Consider the following 20,262-nt stretch of genomic DNA (forward strand, 5'->3'; position numbering starts at 1 on the left):
CCCCTGCAGGGTTTTTTGAAGCATCAATAATAAATCCATCTTTGAAGAGGGAGGGGTCGTAGAAATGTCTAGGTCTTGTAGGCTAGTTCTCTCGGGATCAGCTATTCTTTCAGTTCTCGATGTTTCCTGCTGAATTTGATTTCTTACATCTTTTGATTGTGATATCGATATATTTAGTGAGGCTCCCCAGTCAGTTCTTGACCTTTGGCAGTTGTTCTCCATTTGGGCTGAGGTCTCTGATTCTTGTGCTTGCATCGAGAAAAGTTTAGGGGATGATGACAGACGCGGTGCTAATACTAGATCGTTTTGACTCAGAAGGGAGTCATTTATTAGGAATGATGCCGCCAAGGGTTCTTCAGGGGATTCTACCATGCCATTCCCATTCTGTAGCTCCGCATCTACATCTATCGACTTTGTAGATAAATCTAATCTTTTGTAATGTTTACCTAAAAAGTCCTTTATAGATTTAGTTGCTGACGTACTTCCATTAGTTTCTTGCAGGGTCTTCTTAATGGCTTTTTTATTTTTCTTCTTTTGAAGCGCCCCCTTAGTTCCTTCTCTGGGGCTGGCCGGGCTCTCCTGACTCTCCTCTCGGGTTCTTACCTCCCCAGAGAGTTCTCCCCTCCCGGGGCTTTCCTCCATAGGCTCCTTACGGGTTTTTTGCTTCCTTTTTGGTGCCATTGTCCCTTAGATGAAGCGAGTCTGTATTTATTGCGCTCTTGTATACTCCAAATTTTACTATGCGTTATAACTTTAAAAATCTTCCTTGCACTTTCTTTACTTTTCCCCTTCCCTTGACTCTTAATCAGCCGAAACTGCCCGGTGATAAATACTAAGACAGGTATCGGGATACAGCGAACATTTGTGCAGTTATTCATACACATACCTCTGTTGTGCCTTTATCCCGCCATACCTGCCAATTTGCTCTTTGAGGTTTTGTGCTTCTCCTTCCTTATTTCCCAAAACGGTGAACTGATTGCCCCCCTATGCCTCTTTCCTACCGCAGTGGGGGGCACTTCTGAAAATCTTTTTCTGGGCAATCTATCCGCCTACTCCTGCGCGTTGGCTTCCTCTGGCCGTCTGGGCGTGATTGGTGTAAGGTTAGCCCCACGTAGGTGCAATAACCACACCTTTCCTTTCCTTATGGGGACCTTTTTTTACTACACCCGCGGCTCCTCTTCTCCCGCCATGTCCTTATCTGCAGTTTCGGGCAAGACTCGATATTTCTCGTTGGGTCTGCCGAAATCAAACTCGGGTGCCTCAGCGCGTCTATTCTCCTCGTGTTTACGTCCGCGTCCCGTAGGTCAGCTCGCGGCTTCCAGGGGCGTCCGGAGTTCTGTGCCGTCGGCGTCCTCTGCGTCCCGTGCGGCGTGTAGCTTGTAGCGTGAGGTCAGCGTAGGCGTAGGCAGGTAGGGGGCGGCAACAACAGAGCCTGCGGCGTTCCTTGCGCTCGTAATCTCATACATTGGCTATTCAAACAGCACATAGAATCACAGCCCTAGCATATTACGTATTCATGCATCGAAAGGCAAACCCCAGCCCCTTTCATAACATCATAGATGGGTGTAGAGTGGAAATGATATGGATTTGAGAGCTGGTTTTCATAATTAAGATTACTTCCAGCATTAAACACAAACCTTAACACAGCCAGTTCGGTACAGCCTGAGCTTGAGGCCTCAGCTAGTGCTTAATGTCTGCAGGTGGTTGCAGGTGAGGCGCACTGACACTCATTTTGAAAGGCCATGATTAGTTTGCATGAGGAGGTTTTGGTCCAGAGCAAGGAAAACAAAGGGAGAAAGGAGGAAGGAAAAGTAGAAAAACAGTAACAGAACCTAAAAGCTAGATTTGTGAGACAATAAGTATAGGGGATGGGAAAAAGATGAATGAGGTCACACTGGGGTCACTGAAATTATGCGATTTTGCATCTGCGGCTATTTACACACACTTTTTGGATTTGATATAATTGCCACTTAATCCATCATCTACTACATAATCTGCAGATTTCAAAGACTGTTTCTAGCTCAAATAGATCAAAAGTTAATAAAAACTCAACAACACGTGTTGCCGCGAAGTGGTAGACCTTTCGCAAAAGTTGATCACCCGAAGGTTGCTTATTGCTGTATTTGTGTTGACTTCTATTAATGGCAACAGCTTTATCCGGACAGTGTTTGTATGTGTAAACATGACAAAAGAATAAATTAATACTATTGCTAAATGTGCTTCATTGTGCCGTATAATGTGCCTTTTCTTGACGCATAATTTAGTCAACCCAGCCGCATCATATGGTCGTCCTCAGCCGCATAATTATAGTGGCCCTGGGTGCAACCAAGTCTAACAAGGGTGGAGATGCCATTTCAGGATACTGACGGCTGCAGGGGTGTGCAGGGAGGAGAACCCTGGCCGGGCCTGAGTCTGCGGAGGCCTGGCACCCCACACCGGCCCAGAAGTCTTACATTCCTCCCACATCAACTGAGTTCCCATCAGCTGCAGCTCCCTGGCCCTGCCTCAGCCCGGCAGAGCAGGTGGTGTCCAGCAGGACAGCGGCCTGGTGGACATTAGCACCGAGGAGCTACGCTCCCTTTAGTGCTGGACACAAACCAGCTGCCCGAGGCCATAAATCGCCCCTTGTCCCGCGGCACCGGGGTGGGTAGAAGCGAAAGTGGGCACGGGAGGAGGGAAGTATTTGAGCTATGCTCTGGTGCACGCCGCTCGGGTAATCCCTTCCAGTCACCGCCGCCCCCTTCAAGCCCGACACGCATCCCGGGGCCAAGAACACGGCCTCGATGGGAACCACCGACGGCACACGTTCTCACCGCCGCCATTTTAGGATCAGGAATATGGCGCGCCCCGGGTACATATAAATCATGTAGTTGGGTTAAATAAAATATCATGTGTGGAATGAACAACGACTGGAATAAGGTTAGGGGAAATTTAGAACCCACTGAGAGTGGAGAGCGTCATCAGCGAGATGCCCTTCGTAGAGCGCCTCAACGCTTCGGCAGGGGTATTAAGCGCTACTATTACAAGGGCAATTACGATCCAATCAGTGGCGTGCTGGTAACGGCACGCGCCTTTCTTGTGATTCTTATACACATAGTTTCCACTTAGCAGTGGTTTGCATAATGTGACACGTGCACTTGACAAACTGGAAAGTGTTGCGCATATCTCAAAGTGATGTTTTATCGACCTGAGGGAAATGAAAAGCAGAGATGGCCCTGCTGAGATCCAAAACATTGATCTATGAGTTAAACATGCTACCTTTCATCCAAACACAGTGAAGTAACATCCGTCATCTTCGATGGGCTACCCCAGCTACCCACTTCCTCTTCCTCTTCGTGGAAAGAAGGGAAGTGCTGAGAACATATCTCTATTTCCATAACTCTATATGCATTCAGTGTTTGAGTCTTAAAATTTTAAAAAATGGGTAGATTTGCATGCAACAACATTTCCTAGCGGTATACCATGAAATCAACAAAACTCATAGATGTTTCCAGGTGTCCACGTTTCCACCAACCCATCCTTGCCAGTTTAGGTCATTCCCTATCTGGAAGCTGGGGTGTCCATAGAAGGTCCAGGAGGGCTGGATCTATGTCAAACTGTCAGGATAACCTCTGATTGAGTAAATATGTTCTATTTATATTAATTACTTATATGGATTGTATATGTGAATTTGCAGAAAATCCTCCATTCGTTGGCCCAGCCAGACTTACATTGGGCACACACACCCTTTTTACATCGGGGTACATTCGCAAAAAATATTTCCCCTGACGATGTGGTGAAGCGTTTTTCGGCAATTAACATGTTACTCTGGAACCCAAAAAGTATTAGTGGTGAATTAGTATAGTGAAATATGAAATTAATTTTAAGGGGGGAGATGTGAATCTGTTAGTTGGATTGAGAAGGATGGTGGAGGGATAGGAGAGGGAAGGGTCTAGGAAGTGTTTTTTTGGAGATCATAGCAGTAGGAGGAGGTTTGGGATGATCATTTTAATTTTCCCCATTAAACACCAGTGTCCAACACAGTTCCAAGAGGGTCAGATCCATACCAGATTTTCAGAATACTGAACTGAAGATAAATGTACATACAAAGAATTGACATGGGTCTTATTTCCACAGCAAGCACCAGTCATGAAAACCTGAAGTGAACCAGTCCTCCAGGAGCTACGATGCACATTCATGCATTAAGTGTGTTTTAATAGCGATTTCCACCGTGCTAACATCCATTTTTGGTTTGCTTTTATAATACGGAGTAATTAACGCTTTCTTCAGTCTCTGTGTATTCCATTCGACCAATATTCAATTAAAATAAACGTATTACAAACTCTAGTACTTTTCACTATATTACAATAAAACCAAGCATCATCATTAAAAAAACACAGTAAATTAAACAACAGAAGGTACACAGAAGAAAGCAAATCTAGTCCATTATGGTTTCTTCAAATTCTTTCTTTAGTTCAAAATCCATATGCGCTCATAAAAACAGCCAACGCGTTTCGTTCCCAAATTGAACCTTGTGGAACTTCATCAGGGCTTTTAAAGCGGTAATTAATAGAGCTGTGAGGACATATTTCAAAAATGCGTTTTTTCTTATAGCAGAGATGAGCTCCAAAGGTCAAAGCTTGACACCTTAATACGTGACAACACTTTCCTTCCATGGCACCGTGAGAGTCATGATTAAAAAAACACAGTACTTGCCCATTTATGGTATCTTTTCTACCTTTGTGCCAAATGTGTTGTTAACACACATGCATTTACTCCACAAACATGTCTAGGGTCTTAAGAAAGGAAAAAAAGGCAACCATTTAATTCTATCAAAGAAGAAACAAAATCCAAATTCTGAATCGTATCTCCATCTATGGAAAGTGACAGTGCCCCAGCCCTACTGGTAATTCAGATAATTCAGTCAATTTGGGCAGCTTCAGATTTCCTTTTGGCAACCCATGCTTCTTTACCAATTGCACATAGATGATAAAGTAATAGTAATTATATTTGTTAGCATGGTGCCCTGCCCAGAAACTTTCAAATCTCATGTTCTATTACCTCTCATCCTCAGTAAATCTCGGCCTGGCTAGACGCTGGCCACGAGCACAGCGGATCAGCAGTAGGACCACATTCCACTGCACCAACACAATGTGCGCGTGCAGCTCAACCGGAAGAGACAGCTGGGAGACAAGACAGAGATGGTTGGCAGCAACAGGAAGTCAGGCAACCACAGACGCACTCAAGTGCCGTCCACCATACCGCACGAGCGAGGTCAATGGCCAGCATGAGGGTTGGAAGCAACACAGGTGTATAATGCGATAGTACAACGCGCACATTCCCACACAAACTACTAACAAAATATGCGGTTCACATACATGTGCCAAGTCTTTTTTCTCTGAAAATGTCAAATCTGAATGACAGACGTGTGTGCAAAATTTGGAAATTGTGCGTACGAAGTATTTATGGCGCAAAATAAGCTGTTTTGGGTACAGTTTCAAGTAAACCGAATTAACTGATTTCGCCTCCTCCGTAATATGAACCGTTCTTCTTGTTCTCCACATGGCTCTCTTACTTCAAGGGGACCAGGCCAGGTACAACATTTCAAATACGCTGGTGTGATTCGAGTAATTTCAGGAAGCTCTTATTATATTGTTGTACAAAGTGTCCAATAATATGCTATTATTACACGTCGTGTATTTACCACACTTTTGCAGAAGAAGTATAGCCCAGGAGCAGAAGAACAATGTAAACGACCGGAACACTCAAGACCTGGCTCTTCGAACAATAGCAGCCCCCCCAGCGCCTTGAGACCCTCACGGGTATGTAGTGCGCTTTACAAATGCTATGTTTGATTGATTGAACACATCCACCATTGTTCACAGCAATTGTGCTTTTGTCACTATTTATTTTACCACGAAATGTGTCCTTCATCCAAAACAGACAAGAGGACGCATTTTGTGCTAAAATGCAGCGCAAACGGGCGATTTTGCATAATTACATGAAATTTCAGATAATTTTCCTGAAATTTCTGTTCTTTATCCGATTGCAAGTGATGCGAATTTCACACGCACTAGGGTCAAACAGAGATCCCCGCTCCCTGTCGGTGCACCGGATTAACCTGCGACCCTTCAAACGAGGAAACATGAGGGCAGTCTCAGGTGTACAAGGACAGTCACTTAGGAGAACCTCTTGGCCCAGACATAACTACGTGATGCTCAGGAAACACCTGCGACTGTACTTTACGGGGTCACCTTTACCCGATAATACCGTGAACAGGGGGGCATGCTGAATAAAAAAAGATTTCACTAGCGGGAGAAAAGTGGTGCATTAAAGTGCCTATTCATAGGAGGCATTTTGCTCCACCTCTGCCGGTGCTTGACGAATGGTTCAGTTCCTTTCAAGCATCAATGCATAAAGGGAGCCGACATCTTATTTGGGACTGAGTTTTCAAAAGCTGAAGTTTGAGACTGAGCTCGTCTAGCAATCTGCAAAATTCATTTTTTATAGCAAATTCTGTAAAAGGTTCTTAGCCAGGCCTGGACGAAGTTAAAAACTCCGCCATGCTACATGGAGTTCTGCAAACAGCAGAGTGCGTAAGGTCATGCTGTTTGCGCAGAATTTTAGCATCAGCTGTTTGTCCTGCCCTGGAAAATCAGCACGAATGGCACCAGGCGCAGCGCAAGAGGGCGTTGCTTCTTTATGCTGCTTGAGAAGATTTTCTACTCGAGAGGCAGCTTTCTGAACGTGAAAGGATGTTTTTTCAACGCGAGCAGTCACGACCATCTGGGGCCGCTCGCGGTGAGGAATCTTGCTGGGAGGTGGAGTAGCGTTAGAATTTTCTTGCTCCCGCTCGCCAACTTAATGTTGGCGAGCACGAGCAAAGGAAAAACTGCGCTCCAGTTTTTCAGAACTCCGCGGAGTGCGGAAAACTTCACAAACTCCATGAATGGAGTGAAGTTCACCGCCTAGGCCTTTCTTAGCCTACATGATTGATTTTTTGCATCTGGAGCTTCATTATTTCATCCAAATGGATCTTTTTTTTTTATAACACAGGTTATTAAGATTTCTATTACTGGAAGAATCCACAGTGAATGTTGCTACAATGACTGTAACCAGAAAGAAAATGGAAACCGAAGGAACAAAGGTGCGTATCATCAAACCCCCACCACTCCCCCTTGTATCCCCAAATCATCCACTTCCTGTTTTTTCTGAACTCCAGGTAGTCAGATGTGGCCCTTGTCGGTATCCCTTATATGTGCGTGCCTCCGCATTGAGAGATTCAGCCCAGTCATTCCTAGGAGTGATCATGAGACCTTGGTATTCCGCCCAAGATCCCCATACGCCCAAGTGGATCTTGACAGTCAAAGTGTACCATAACAGCCATAGCCTACGTCTCACGTGATTGGCTCACAGCCATAGACATAGGTTCTGCGTAAGTGCTCATCACATGCGATATCACAGTGGAACGCTACACAGCTGACCACGGGCCAATGCTGCAGCAACAGAAGCTCTTAGGACTTCAAGAGTGTCGGGGCACACAGGGGTGACTGGTCGCACGTCCTCATTGTCAGAGCCACTTGTGTCCTGAAGGTTTACTTTACTATTGAGACCAGAACCAAGCGCCAAGTGCATCCCTCTGGCACCTGACCCTCAGGGAAGATACTGTAATGTTAACAAAACTTGAGGGGGCCCCAGCAAAGTACATGGATGCCCCTCCCATCCTTTCGGACCCAGTCAGGAGCTCTCAGGCCTGACCGTAAATGGTACTCAGAGGAGGCACCACACGCTCCGGAACCAGTCAGGCGCTCTCAGGCTAGCACCCTGCCCACCGTTTACAGTGCTGCAGGGGGCCCCCTGGATCTCGTGCCCCCCCCCACACCACTGCGGAGGCTAATGCTAAGCCACTGGGTAGATTCCGACCCTTCAAAGACTTATTCTGGGAGATGCTGTGTGGTCGAAACTCGGTTTTCAATGAAACAACATCAGTCAATGAATGCGGGTACAAACAATGCCTTACCTTAAACAGAAAAAAGTAATTTACTTCTGACGCACAACACAATGTTGTACATAATTGAGAGGGCATTTGAAAGGTGTGTAGTTACTCAGGTAATAATTATCGTGCATTGGGGACAGCTTGGGATGCTTCTTCTAGGACGTGTATCACGTGGTCACACAATGCGTGGCCTACTAGTGCTTGTAGGAGGCAGGCGCAGTGGGTTTAAGCTGACACTACCCCTGTCCAGTTGATATTGCCAACATCTGCATCTGGTGTGCTTGGGCACATTGTTACTTGACGACCACCAGCAGCACCAGCACAGGTAAAGAGGTTGTGCTCTGTTTGTGCTGCTCAAAATCTGCTTCTGCTTCACTGGGGCGGTCTTCCTCAGGCCCAAACACACCTCCACCACCCAAAGGATGTGAAGAACCCACCTCAGGACACAGAGGTTATCAGGAAGTGTAGGTCAAAGTACCCCCAGTCACTGAGAGTCGACCCTAGCCTGATGCAAAACACCTCTACCAGTGGTAAGGTCTTTAAATAAGTCTGCTGAAATCGGTTATAATTCCTCAGTGCTGAATAGGTACAAGTGCCCTTCTTCTTTTGTGAGAAACCCACAAGATATGTATGCAGTTTCTGTGAGTGTCACACAGTCATGGGCACATCTGTTTCTGGGCACACTGCAAGGACACCATGGATCCAGGCCCCTCTCCAATCCAGTGATGCAGGTTTTTTTTTCTGGTCTGCAGCAGCAGCCTCCAGTTTTCCTGTCACAGCTTCTCACTGTCCCAATCTTCTAGGCTGCATCTTCCTCGTGCATGGGTACCGCCACAACCCTTCCCCAACAATCCATCTCACTATTTCCTCCAAGGCAGGTACCTTGGCCAGTTCCAGAACTCCCAAGGTTCCTGATCTCAAATCTGCTGAGGTGGAGTCGGCAGTCCACACCTTACAAAAACCAGTGACGGGGTGGGGGGGACAGTAATGTCGGAAAGTCCCTCCGTTTCCCCGAAAGGAGATACATAAACCAAAATTGGAGGGGCGGCTCCGAAAACAAGCAATCACTATGCTCAGCTCCTAAGTGCTCATCTGGCACCTAAACTGGGTTCTTATAGAAGCCTCACCCACATGCCAATCATGTGGCATGCTCCATTATTGGGTCCTCGCCTAGTGAGGTACTCACCACAGATGGGCTCAACCTTGTAGTGGGAGGAAGCACTTTGATATTCGCCATGTTGTTAGTGGGAGCTTAGAACAAAAAAGGTTACAAATATTTCCAGTGACCCCTAACCCAATTCTTTAATTAGAGGGGCCCTGTGATATGGTTAAAAACATAACATGACACAAAGAGACATGTACTGAGAAGGTGTGTCTATTCTAGGTCGACATGTTTCCTCTGCTACGCAAAATGTACAGATTTCATCATGACCTCTAAGACCCTTGTGCTCCTAAACTATACTTAGCAGGAGTTATGTATCTGCACGCATTCCATGCAAGATCAGTCAGTCAAATTCACTTTATTCGCTTATTTAAAACCATAAATACATACTACATTAAAATCACAATAAAAATAAATATTTGTCCTTAAAAATATTACAAAAACCCGATTATCACAAAATGCAGGTAAATCAGATTCCGGATCATCAAAATACACAAGAATAATTCATTAAGTTTTAAAACATACTAATTAATAGCGGTCCTTCTTTTCTTTCATATTCTTACTGCTGCGGTCAAAAAGCTAGCTATGTTAAAGATTTCCCAAACATTGGTCAACATTTGCAAATATATAAAAGCAGGTCTAGCCTGTATAAAACCTTTGCCTTGTAAGATGGGTAAAATAAACCGATTTCGAATGTACCAAAAGTGGTCACAAAATAAGACAAAATGCATAGAGTCCTGAGTGGAAAATTTATCACATGTGAAAGATTCAAGTCCTCCGGCTTTTGCCATCCCAATGGTTCTGCAAGAAATAAATATAGTTGATTCAATCTAAATCTCACCAGGAGGAAACGATGATGGTGGTTAGTAACTATATTTAGATATGGTTCAATTGTTTGTGTGGTGCATAACAGCTGGTGGCTTGGTTAATTCTACAGCCTCTCTATCCATTTCTGATAATTGCAGGTACATGCTTTTAGCCCAGCACATGTCCACCTTTCGGAGTTTCTCTGGGGAGCTAAATAGCTCTGGTCTCCCCAAATAAGATGCAGTCCTTTTCACGTGGCTTAACCAAGGGATACTATTTGCTCGGTCAAGAGCTAAACTATCGCGGTTCATCCCGAGCTCCGGGTTTGTCCAAATACTTATCCATTTGAGTAAGGGTGCCATACCTATAGTATCTGTAATGAAACCTAAACCTGTTTCTTGATGGATAATATAGGTCGATGTCGATTGTGGCATGGATAGAAGACCTCTTAAAAATGTATTTTCCACTATTTGGATATCGCCCGCTTCTCTGTATCCCCAGAGATCTGAGCCATAGTTTGCTATAGCCAGGCATTTAGCCCTATAGATGTTTAACATGGCATACATTGGCTTCAATCCCAATCTACGTGCAAAATCTAGGACAGCAAAGGTAGATCTGGCCATTGCATTTCTTTTGGATTTCATTTGTGGGACCCATGTACCCTTCTCATCGAATAACACTGCTAAATATAAAAACGACACCTCCCGTGTTATTATATTCCCTTCACAGTAGTCGGTTTTATACTTCTTGGGATTTACCCCCATAACCAATGTGTGGGACTTTGAAAAATTGACATCCAAATCCAAGGATTTCATAAAATCGGCAAACAATGTTAAAAGATGCTGTAGGCCATTCGCCGTTCTAGCCAAAAGGGCAGCATCATCTGCGTATAGGAGAGCCGGGATTAACCGCTCACCTACACGAGGAATGTCCAAGCTTGCACCCATTAAAACCGTATCAAGATTATTAATATATATAGTAAATAAAAGTGGGGCTAGGATGCAACCCAGCCTCACTCCTTTAATAATGTGTATACTGCGTGTAAGGTTACCTTTTTGGTCAAATCTCACGTGGCTGTAAGGTCCTGATGCAAATCCGCCCAAAAATGTACTAATTTTCATCTAGGCCTAGTTTTACCAACAGGTGCCACAATTTGGATCTATTAACACAATCAAAGGCTGAAAAAAGATCCATAAATGCCAAATGAGGTGAACCTTTCTTCGCAATCGTGTATTTTCCAGATAAACGAAGCAAATTTAGGCACTGGGTGGTAGTTTCTCTCCCTTTCCTAAACCCGTACTGCAAGTTTGAGAGGATGTAAACGTCATTGAGCCACTCAGTGAGTTTGCTTAAGACCACTCTGCCTAAAACCTTCACGGCTGAATCTATCAATGAGATTGGCCTATAGCATCACAGGTCACCTCTGTTCCCCTTTTTAAAAAACCGGAACTATAACTGATTGTGACCAAGATTGGGGTAATCCCAATTCACAGGCTTTATTAAAAACATTAGCTAGTCATTTAGACCATACGGGTATATCAGCTTTGTATAGATCAGCTGGGACACCGTCCGGACCAGGGGTTTTATTCCTTGACATTTGATCAATAGCCACTGCTATTTCCTTCTCCATAAAAACTAGGGAATATTTCCTGCCTACATATGGGGAACTCAGAAATTCGAATTCATCCATATCCCCATATATATTTTTGAAATGGTTGAACCAATCCTCTTCAGGGATATTACACTCCAGCAAACTGCCTTTGTTATCCGAGAAGAATGGTCTATTCACAACATTCCAGCACTATTTTTTATTACATCAATTGACATTAATTTTTAATATCTAACTTACATGTGTTGATAGCTTATTTATACTCTTTCCTAAGGGCACCTATTAAACCTTTATCTTGTGGTTTGTTTTTTAAAGCGGCCATCAGCTTCTGATGCGCCACTGCACACCTATGGTCAAACCACCTTTCTCCTCTATTGGGATAATTCTTGCAGTCATATGTAAGGACTTTTGCCACCTGCAAACAAATTTTACCGTAAGCAGTTAAAATCCCATTTTCTCTTGCCCCACCATTGAGACATAGCTCTATTTCCGATCCCACTTTGGTAGCTAAGTTATTTTCAAAAGTCTTCAGTGATGACCCTACACCTTTTTAATCTACGGCCCTTGTCTTTATTCTTAATAATGTCTGTAGGTACCCATTTATCGGTTTTCAGATTGAGCACAATACCCCCTCCCAATATCAGGTGTATGGGGTTGTGGTCACTAAATTGTGACCACACAGCTGTATAGTGTTTAACAAATGTTTCCAGGGCAGTCTTTATAAAAATATAATCAATGGTCGTATGCATTCCCCTACCTTTAAAGGATGGAATATCAATCGTTCCGCATAAATCATTCGAATATAAAAGACCCAAATCTGCAAGGGTTTGCTCTAAAGATTCCCCTCACAGTGTGTATTCGAAATGTGCATCTGAATACGTACCAGGCCCTAAACTATCAGTGACATAGAAGCTCTTGGAACAAAGATGTATATTAAAATCTCCTAAAATAATAACCAAAGAAGTGACTTGTTTCTCCTTATAACCCTCCAAATAGGTTTTAAGACTAGACAAATGTTCAATGACTGTGGTTCTATCAAATGAATTATAAAAATTAACAATTAAAACTTTAGTTGAGTTGGCGGGTTTAATTTCTACAGCTAAACCATTTACTAGCCCTGTTTCCAGTTTTCGATGAGTACTGTGACCTTGAGGGAGATTAAAGTGATTAAACCCCCTTTTGGTCTTCCCACTGCAGATGTTTTTTGCAGGTACAAAGTAGGTAGTGTAGCCATCCAGCCAGAAGGTATTATCCACTTCCCAAGATTCTTGGAGCCCAATAATTTCACAGTCCTTTAAGAAATTATTCCATATAACGTCCTCCATTTTATTTCTCAGCCCTGCGATGTTCCAGCTAAGTATTTTTCAATGCAAGATCAAGAGATAGCTACCCAACCCTACTACACCTGGTGAATCGATTACAAAATAGAGAGTCTCCACCTCACTAATCCTACAAATGGAGAAGAAACACAGAAACAGAATCATGTCTGCATTAGAATATGGGTAGTTTAAACAATGAAATCCATGCTTCACACTCTCAAACAGTGAGTTCTCTAACCTTAGAGATACCCTCAACCATAAACCAGGATAAGTGAGCTGGTGTGATTTAAATTACCTGTAACAGCTAGTGTTAAAAAAATCATGCAGTCATCTAATTATCCAAGTGAACTCACACTGTGCATCACATATCCACAAACAAAGAGAAGAGTAAATACTTAAATGTAATCCATCCGACTACTAGTGTTTTTCTGGATGAGGGTGGCATACATGGCAACAGAGATTATCCAGTGTTCATAGGAGCAAATGCGGGGGTTTGCTGGGATCAAAGGTCACACACTGTAAAAACATGGGAGTGATAGCCTTAAATATACCAAAAAATGACCAATGAGTCAGGGGCATTACTTACTGCACTAATGCTCAGTGGAGACTTCCCAAGCTAGCTCTGTGGGCCACATCTCTCAAATGTGGTGGAGAGACAACTCAAGCTTGTCCTTAAATAGTGCAATGTGTGCTCTGATGATCGGTTTTGCATGGAATCACTTGAGAGAAAGAGCTCCTTACTGACGTGGATAGTGGCAGCCATCTTATAATAGGTTAAACTGCTAAAGGTACTAATTTTTATATCCCTATCCCTACGTCCAGGCTCAGCATTAATTGCTACTGATAGATAAAACTCATTATCCAATCTTGACCCAGATACAGAATCACTAATAGGGATTCCCAAAATGCAGAGTAGTAAGCCATATGTATATACATAAACAAGACGGCTCGTGCCGAGGCTAGACTATTGTATTCGCTGGACTACCCTAGTGAGTGGGAAAGCTTGAAATTCTCAGCTGACCTGAATAGGTGTGTGTTGGGCTAGAAAACTGAGGTAAATAAACACCCGGAATGTGGCGGCCATCTTGAAATTTTAGGAGAGGCAACTAATACTGCTTGGTGCAGTATCTTCAATTTAATTTTTGGAAGCAGAATAGTAGTCATTTATAAGATTTATATTACATTCCTGTCATCTAAAATAGATGGAAATAGGCTAATAAGGGGGATGCTAACTCAATGTGTCCCCAGGAAAAACAAAAAAGTAAAATCTAGATTGTAAGCCTATGTGCCAATGGAATGTCCATGTGTCTAAGATATGTCCCCCCCCAGCGCTCTGTGTGTGAACACTATGAATCATTACCTATCAGTATGCCATAATTTGAGCCTGAGGACAATTATTTTGTGACTCCTTACATATAAACCAATACATATTAGTTCAACTAGGTCCATGGAATGTTGTCATTCAGACAGTGACTATATGTGTCCAACCTGTAAATCCACGTTGTTCTTTTTCTAGAAATAGTTTGCTCAAGTCAGTATTGGTTTGATAAAGCTATATGTGTCTATAACGGTCCAACGAAAACATTGACAGTGTGGTTTTTGATTAAGTAATTTGTGGCCATCTTGGTGGTTGCTCTTCTACATCGCAGACTACTCCTATGTGCACCGATCCTCAACTTTACCTTCCTTGTGGTCATGCGCACATATTTATCATTACACAGGCATGTAATCAAATACACTACATTCATGGTGTTTCAATTGGTGTGTCCCTTCTGTAGCCACTTTTGTGTTAGTCCCAATTCCAATTCTGTGCTCTTCTTTGTCAAATGGCAAACACTACACCTCACGCATGGGTGATTTTGCATGACAGGTGGGAGGTGCCACAAAGTTGTATGTGTGTTCCTTACAGTGACTGGAATTCTTTTGCAAGTGTGTACTAAGGGATCATGTACATTTCTGCTGCGTTTATTCGCAAATAGACGGTTACCCAATTGTAGTGCCTCAGTGTTGAGGATAGACTAGTTCCTGTAATCACATACACAAGTGTAATGAATCTGCTTTTCGCAAAAAGGACAGATCGTAACTGCAACACCCCCTCCGGCTGAGGCAAGACCCAGCACTCACCCAAGGCGGGGTACTTTTTACCACTGCACCCATAAATAATATACACTTTTGAGCATGTAATGAATGTCTTACCACCCCTGGAGCAACAAAGACTTCAACACAAAACAAACAGCACCTTTTGAAAAGGGGTTTCATTTAATAGAATGCAAAGACTCTCTCTCTTTTAGAATAAGGCTTGGGGTTTATTACATAATGCTCTCTAAACAAAGGCCGTCTCAGATGCCAAATGCATAAGATTCAAATATATGTAGCAAACTATAATCTAAATGTATGAATAATACGGATTAATATTCATTAAATGTATGAATAATACTGATTAATAAATAAGCAGCAACTGCTATAAGATAAGACACACTGGACATCTTGCAAGAGATCAGAAATATATATATATATATATATATATATATATATATATATTTATTCAACCACAGTGCCGCTTTCAATCGATCCCCTCCTTTTGACACTGGTGCCTGCGGCAGCAGCGACAGCCGCTATTCATTAATCCGAATAGCTTTTTCGAGTAATCCCAAAAATCAGCAACGCGGCACACCAAAGGACAACACAATTCCTTTATGGTGTGTACAAACAATGCGTTTCGGCTGAGCCTTTTTCAAGTTGATGACCTGCGACCTACTCCCCTTAAAATACAGGTCGCGGTTAACATACAGGGAAAAATACAGTGTTCTAATGCGCTTTGGTGAAAACAATTAACAAATTCATGAAAATTCATTGGACCTTGAATTAATATACTACACATGTTTGCGCCAACATTAAACATGTCCATAAATCTAATTTCGGAATTTACAATTTCAGACATTTTGGATAAATTCATTCGTAGTCATAATGCATTTCAGTCATAAGCGGTAATGTCACCACGCTATTCCTCAGTCATATGTTGTTTAGGCAGACACTTTCACCAATCAATCCATAGTCATAATGATCATTCAGGTTAGGGTATCAAAGGCAAATATATGCATATTAACAGATGTACTGTGTAGATCGGTAATGTACTGTCTACGTTACTGGTAGTGGCATATGTAATTCGGGCAAGACTTTATCATATATAAATAAAGAGCACCGTATAACCATTCAATAATGAAAACATGTAGACTATGAAATTCATATCCTAGGTAATGTACCTTAATGTCCAACAGTGATATACATAATTCAATCATAGTAGTGTAAGCATGATCGCAATATAATTGATTCGAACTAGGGGGGTAGGGCGCAGGTCATCAACTTGAAAAAGGCTTCGCCGAAACGCGTCGTTCGTACACACAATAAAGGAATTGTGTTGTCCTTTGGTGTGCCGCTTTGCTGATTTTTGGGATTACTCGAAAAAGCTACTTGGATTAATATATATTACCTACTGCAGTCGCCAGTAGGTAGTTATAGTTAGAAACTATTTTCCACAGGAAAAGCATTTTTTGTTTTCTCAATAACTTTGGCGTCATGTGACGAATCATCGGAAATGTTTGGATTACTCTGTTTGTGCACCTCCCACACCACAAAGAAAACACCTCAAATGATCAAAGCCACTGGCCAAACAACACAATGGCAATAACTAAAACTCAATGATCAAAGCCACTGGCGAAACATCACAATGGCAATAACCAAAACTCAATACATCACCTGGTGCAAACACTGCATCTGCATCTTAGCCCACTTCTGGCCAGGGGGAGTCTTCACAGCCTGGGTTCGGAGCTCAGCAACTAGGGTTCACTCCAAGATAGACACGTCTGCCCTCGCTCGGATTCCAAACTCCCAATTTCTCAGTCTGCAACCCTCAGCTTTAAACACACTAGAAGATTCGCGAAAGACCTCCTCCCAGCACCAGAGGAATTATACCAGAACTAGCCAAGTTCCAAGCAAGTATCCCAGTAAGGAGCTCTCACGTCCCTTCCTCCATTCTCACATCTTCCGGCCTCTATCTTAATGAAGCTCCCACAAGGCCTTCCAGAGTACATTAAACAAAATCAATCGCTAGAAAAACAGAAAGACCTTGAATGTGAATAACCCAAACAACTTGCAAGCACTGCTGTGCACGCAGCAACAAGGCAGAATCAGACAATAAGATGACATGAGGCCATGTCAAAGCCAATAGTAAGCACCTATAATTCTCATCCACACAACTTACACGCACCACTGAGCACACAGAAAAGTTTGAAGCAAGGTAAAGTCAGAAAGCAGGATGACATGAGGCAATGTCAAAGCCAATAGTAAGAACTCATTATTCTCATCAATGCACAATACAATACACATTTCTGCACATCTGCTTATAGCATCACGTACTTTATCCCTAAATGTACAACACCGAGCACATGTGTGCACCACCACCCACAACACTGCACTTCGAGACCAAAAAGTACATTTCACACCTCTCTCTCCCTCTCAAGCCTTCAAATGCACATCCCACATGCTCTGCTCTTGGCAAGACTGTTCCACTCCGTGACAGCTCCCACTGAAAGGCAGCAAGATTACAGGACAGAAGAGAAGCAGGTATATGCAGGACCATCCTACATTAAGGCTAGGGTAAAATAATACACTAAAGTCAGTTAAAATGGTGGTGGTTGAGGGTCATCATAGGGTGTCAAAATCACACGAGTGGCTCTTTTATTACAACAAGTTGTCCAGTTACATTTTTGTTGTTGACATGCTCTATGAGGGTGCTGCTGTTGTTGTTGCGAGCACGTTCCAGTGACTTCTAGGTGATATGCTATGGATACTTCCGTTCCCTGAGTTTTATACACAGGTCATCAGCTTGTCATTTGAAATCTCATATCTTAGTACAGTTCCTCTGAAGTCTCAAAATATGCCATTATTGCAGGTTCTTCAATAATGCATGGGGGTGAAAACTCTTGCATTTCAGGAGGCTATTCCTGTCTGTTGGTTTGTGTCAGCTATAAAGTCCCCGTTCTCATTGATGATGATGAAGTCTGGAAAGAGGAGAACTTCTCACTCAACACTGTGTGTGGATTTTAAATAGTCATTCTGAATATTAAGCCAGGTCATGAAATTCAAAGTTCCATTCCCTGATGATTAGTACGCCATCAATGTACCTCTTCCCCAACTTTATGTTATCTCTCTATGGATTCTGGTCACACAGGATTCTGTTTTCCTCTAGATAGTGTGCATAGAGGCATGGTATACTAGGGACAAATGTACTCCTGTGTGATCTAGGTATGATGTCCCATCATATTAAAAGTAATTCCTAGTGAGGGCAAGAGCAATGGATTGTAAGGCAAAATGTCTAGGGGTGTTGTAAGGTCAGGGATAGGAAAATAACAATTCTTCAATTACCCACATTGTCTCTGTTTGGGGCAAACTAGTATAAAGACTGTCTATATCTAATCCAATCAAGAAATTTCTAGAGGGGTCAAACGTGATATCCCAACTCTAATGTAAGAGATCCTTGGTATTTCTGCTGTAAGTGGTACTGTCTTCTAGCATAGGTCTCTGAAACGTGTCACTGAATTTAGGGAGTGGTTCTAGTACGGACTTAAAACCAGATACTATGGGATGACTCAGTAAGCGCCTTAACGCTTCTCCACTGTGACAGAACACTGGCTTCCGGTATACCAATCAAGGCTCACTGGCTGCCCGTTTCTTCCCCTTACTTATTCGAAGTTTAAAAACAGATTTTAGTTATTTTACAAGTGCAACTCTAGGACAGTTTCAGGCCGGTTCTGCCTCTTACGTACTCCTATGAGACTGGTCCAGTCACAGTTGTTCTGGTGTCTGTAGGAAGGTGTGTGGGGTTTGGAGGCGCCTGACAGTGGAGACCTACAACAAAGGCACAAAAAGGGAAAGACCTCCTCACTTAATTACCACTTAACCTGGCGTGGAAAACACTTCTGGCAAAGAAAGAAGCATGGGGGACCAGGGGTCTTACCGCTCTACAAAGAGACCCTTGGTCTTCTTCCCACCACACCCTAGGGTCTAGTTGACTACAGTGAACATCCGAAGTGCTGTGGAGAAGTCCTGCAAATAATATCACAGCTTGGAGCTCTCTCTAACCCTCTGCCAGAGGATCCACTACAGTGCAGGAAATCAAAATGGATTCCACCGTGGCCACATGTAACATGCACAATACAACAGAGCCTACTAGGCATACACTGGTTGCACTCATGATTGTCATCCATATCCTACATGGATGGAGTGAAGGACCCAGTGCAGGGGGGGGGGGGGTAAATTTAAAACACAGGAGTGCCAGTAGGAAACTCTCTTTTGCAGGCGACATATAATAGCGCCTGTCCTGTTACTCAGAACTGAGAAGGTATGCCCGCATTCAGCGGACTTACCTAAAAGAACTGAAGCACCGAAAGAGGCATTTTGCATCAGGGTAGGGTCACTGACTCAAGGTGGGCTCTTTGCAGTAGGCTTTTGTTGTCATCACAGCCAGTGCATTACCACCCAATGAGCTGTTGGTTGCCATGTTTCAGAAAGGAGGGGACACATAGTTTGCCCCTACTGGTCAAAGAGCCATGCTCGCTCTGGGTCACATTCAGTATCACACGGATCCCACGGCATGCACTGGATTGTTGTTTCTGTTTAATTGAAAAACAAGAAAAAGAACAGCGTAATACTAAAGGGAAAGCAAGGTAGGGGTGAACCCTCTTTAGATCCACTCAGGTGACCCTTTCTGTTCCAATAGAAGCTTCTGATAAATTTACAGGCAAGATGTGCAGGTGGTCAGTGGAATACATACCTCACCTATTGGCAAAGGCTCATGTAGGGTTTCACAATAGTAAGAACCAGCCCAGTTATTTATATTTGGTTTTATCACTGTTTCTGTACAATATTGATATTGATCAGTGGCTGGTTTGGAAATTTATAGTAAAATTTGAAGAAGGGACATTTAGAGTGCGGTGTAACAAGATAAGATATATACATCCTTTTTTTTTGTCTTTTGCCCTCATTCTGCCAATTCACTTGTTGGCTATACTCTCTTCCCATCTCTGGTAAACCAGGCCGGGTTGGAGTCATTCCACTCAAGAGTAAAAGCTGTTTCCCCTTCCACCCTTCGCTGGTGTGCCCGTAACACAGAAGGGAACAGGACCGACAGCTAATCATTGGCTTAATCATTGGACCCCAGGTTTTTTAATACAGTCCACCAACTTAACCCATACTTTTCCTCGACTGCTGGGATCACATGCTATGTCCTGTTTACTTATAATTACAAAGTTCTTTTTGCACTCCGGAAAAGGCGGTGGAACACCCGATTTCCATGATTTACAAATCTCCTGTCTTCCTAGGAGAATCACAT

The 20,262-nt window shown here is 43.1% G+C and overlaps 1 protein-coding gene across 7 annotated transcripts in view; it reads left to right on the forward strand.

The window, feature by feature from the left end:
- LOC146773004 (hemojuvelin-like) overlaps positions 1–20,262 on the forward strand; it is a 68,163-nt gene that overhangs the window by 25,802 nt on the left and 22,099 nt on the right. For 3 of the 7 annotated variants that reach the window (XM_085639204.1, XM_085639206.1, XM_085639207.1), the window contains exon 2: positions 5,697–5,801. The exons of 3 other annotated variants lie outside the window; for them this stretch is intronic. The gene's annotated coding sequence lies outside the window, so the exon portion shown is untranslated. Of the gene's footprint in view, positions 1–5,696; positions 5,802–7,035; positions 7,127–20,262 lie in introns of all 7 variants that reach the window. One more of the 7 variants, XM_085639208.1, reaches the window with a different exon arrangement.

The sequence above is a fragment of the Triturus cristatus genome, chromosome 12 (assembly GCF_964204655.1).
Source record: "Triturus cristatus chromosome 12, aTriCri1.1, whole genome shotgun sequence".
Classification (NCBI taxonomy): domain Eukaryota; kingdom Metazoa; phylum Chordata; class Amphibia; order Caudata; family Salamandridae; genus Triturus; species Triturus cristatus.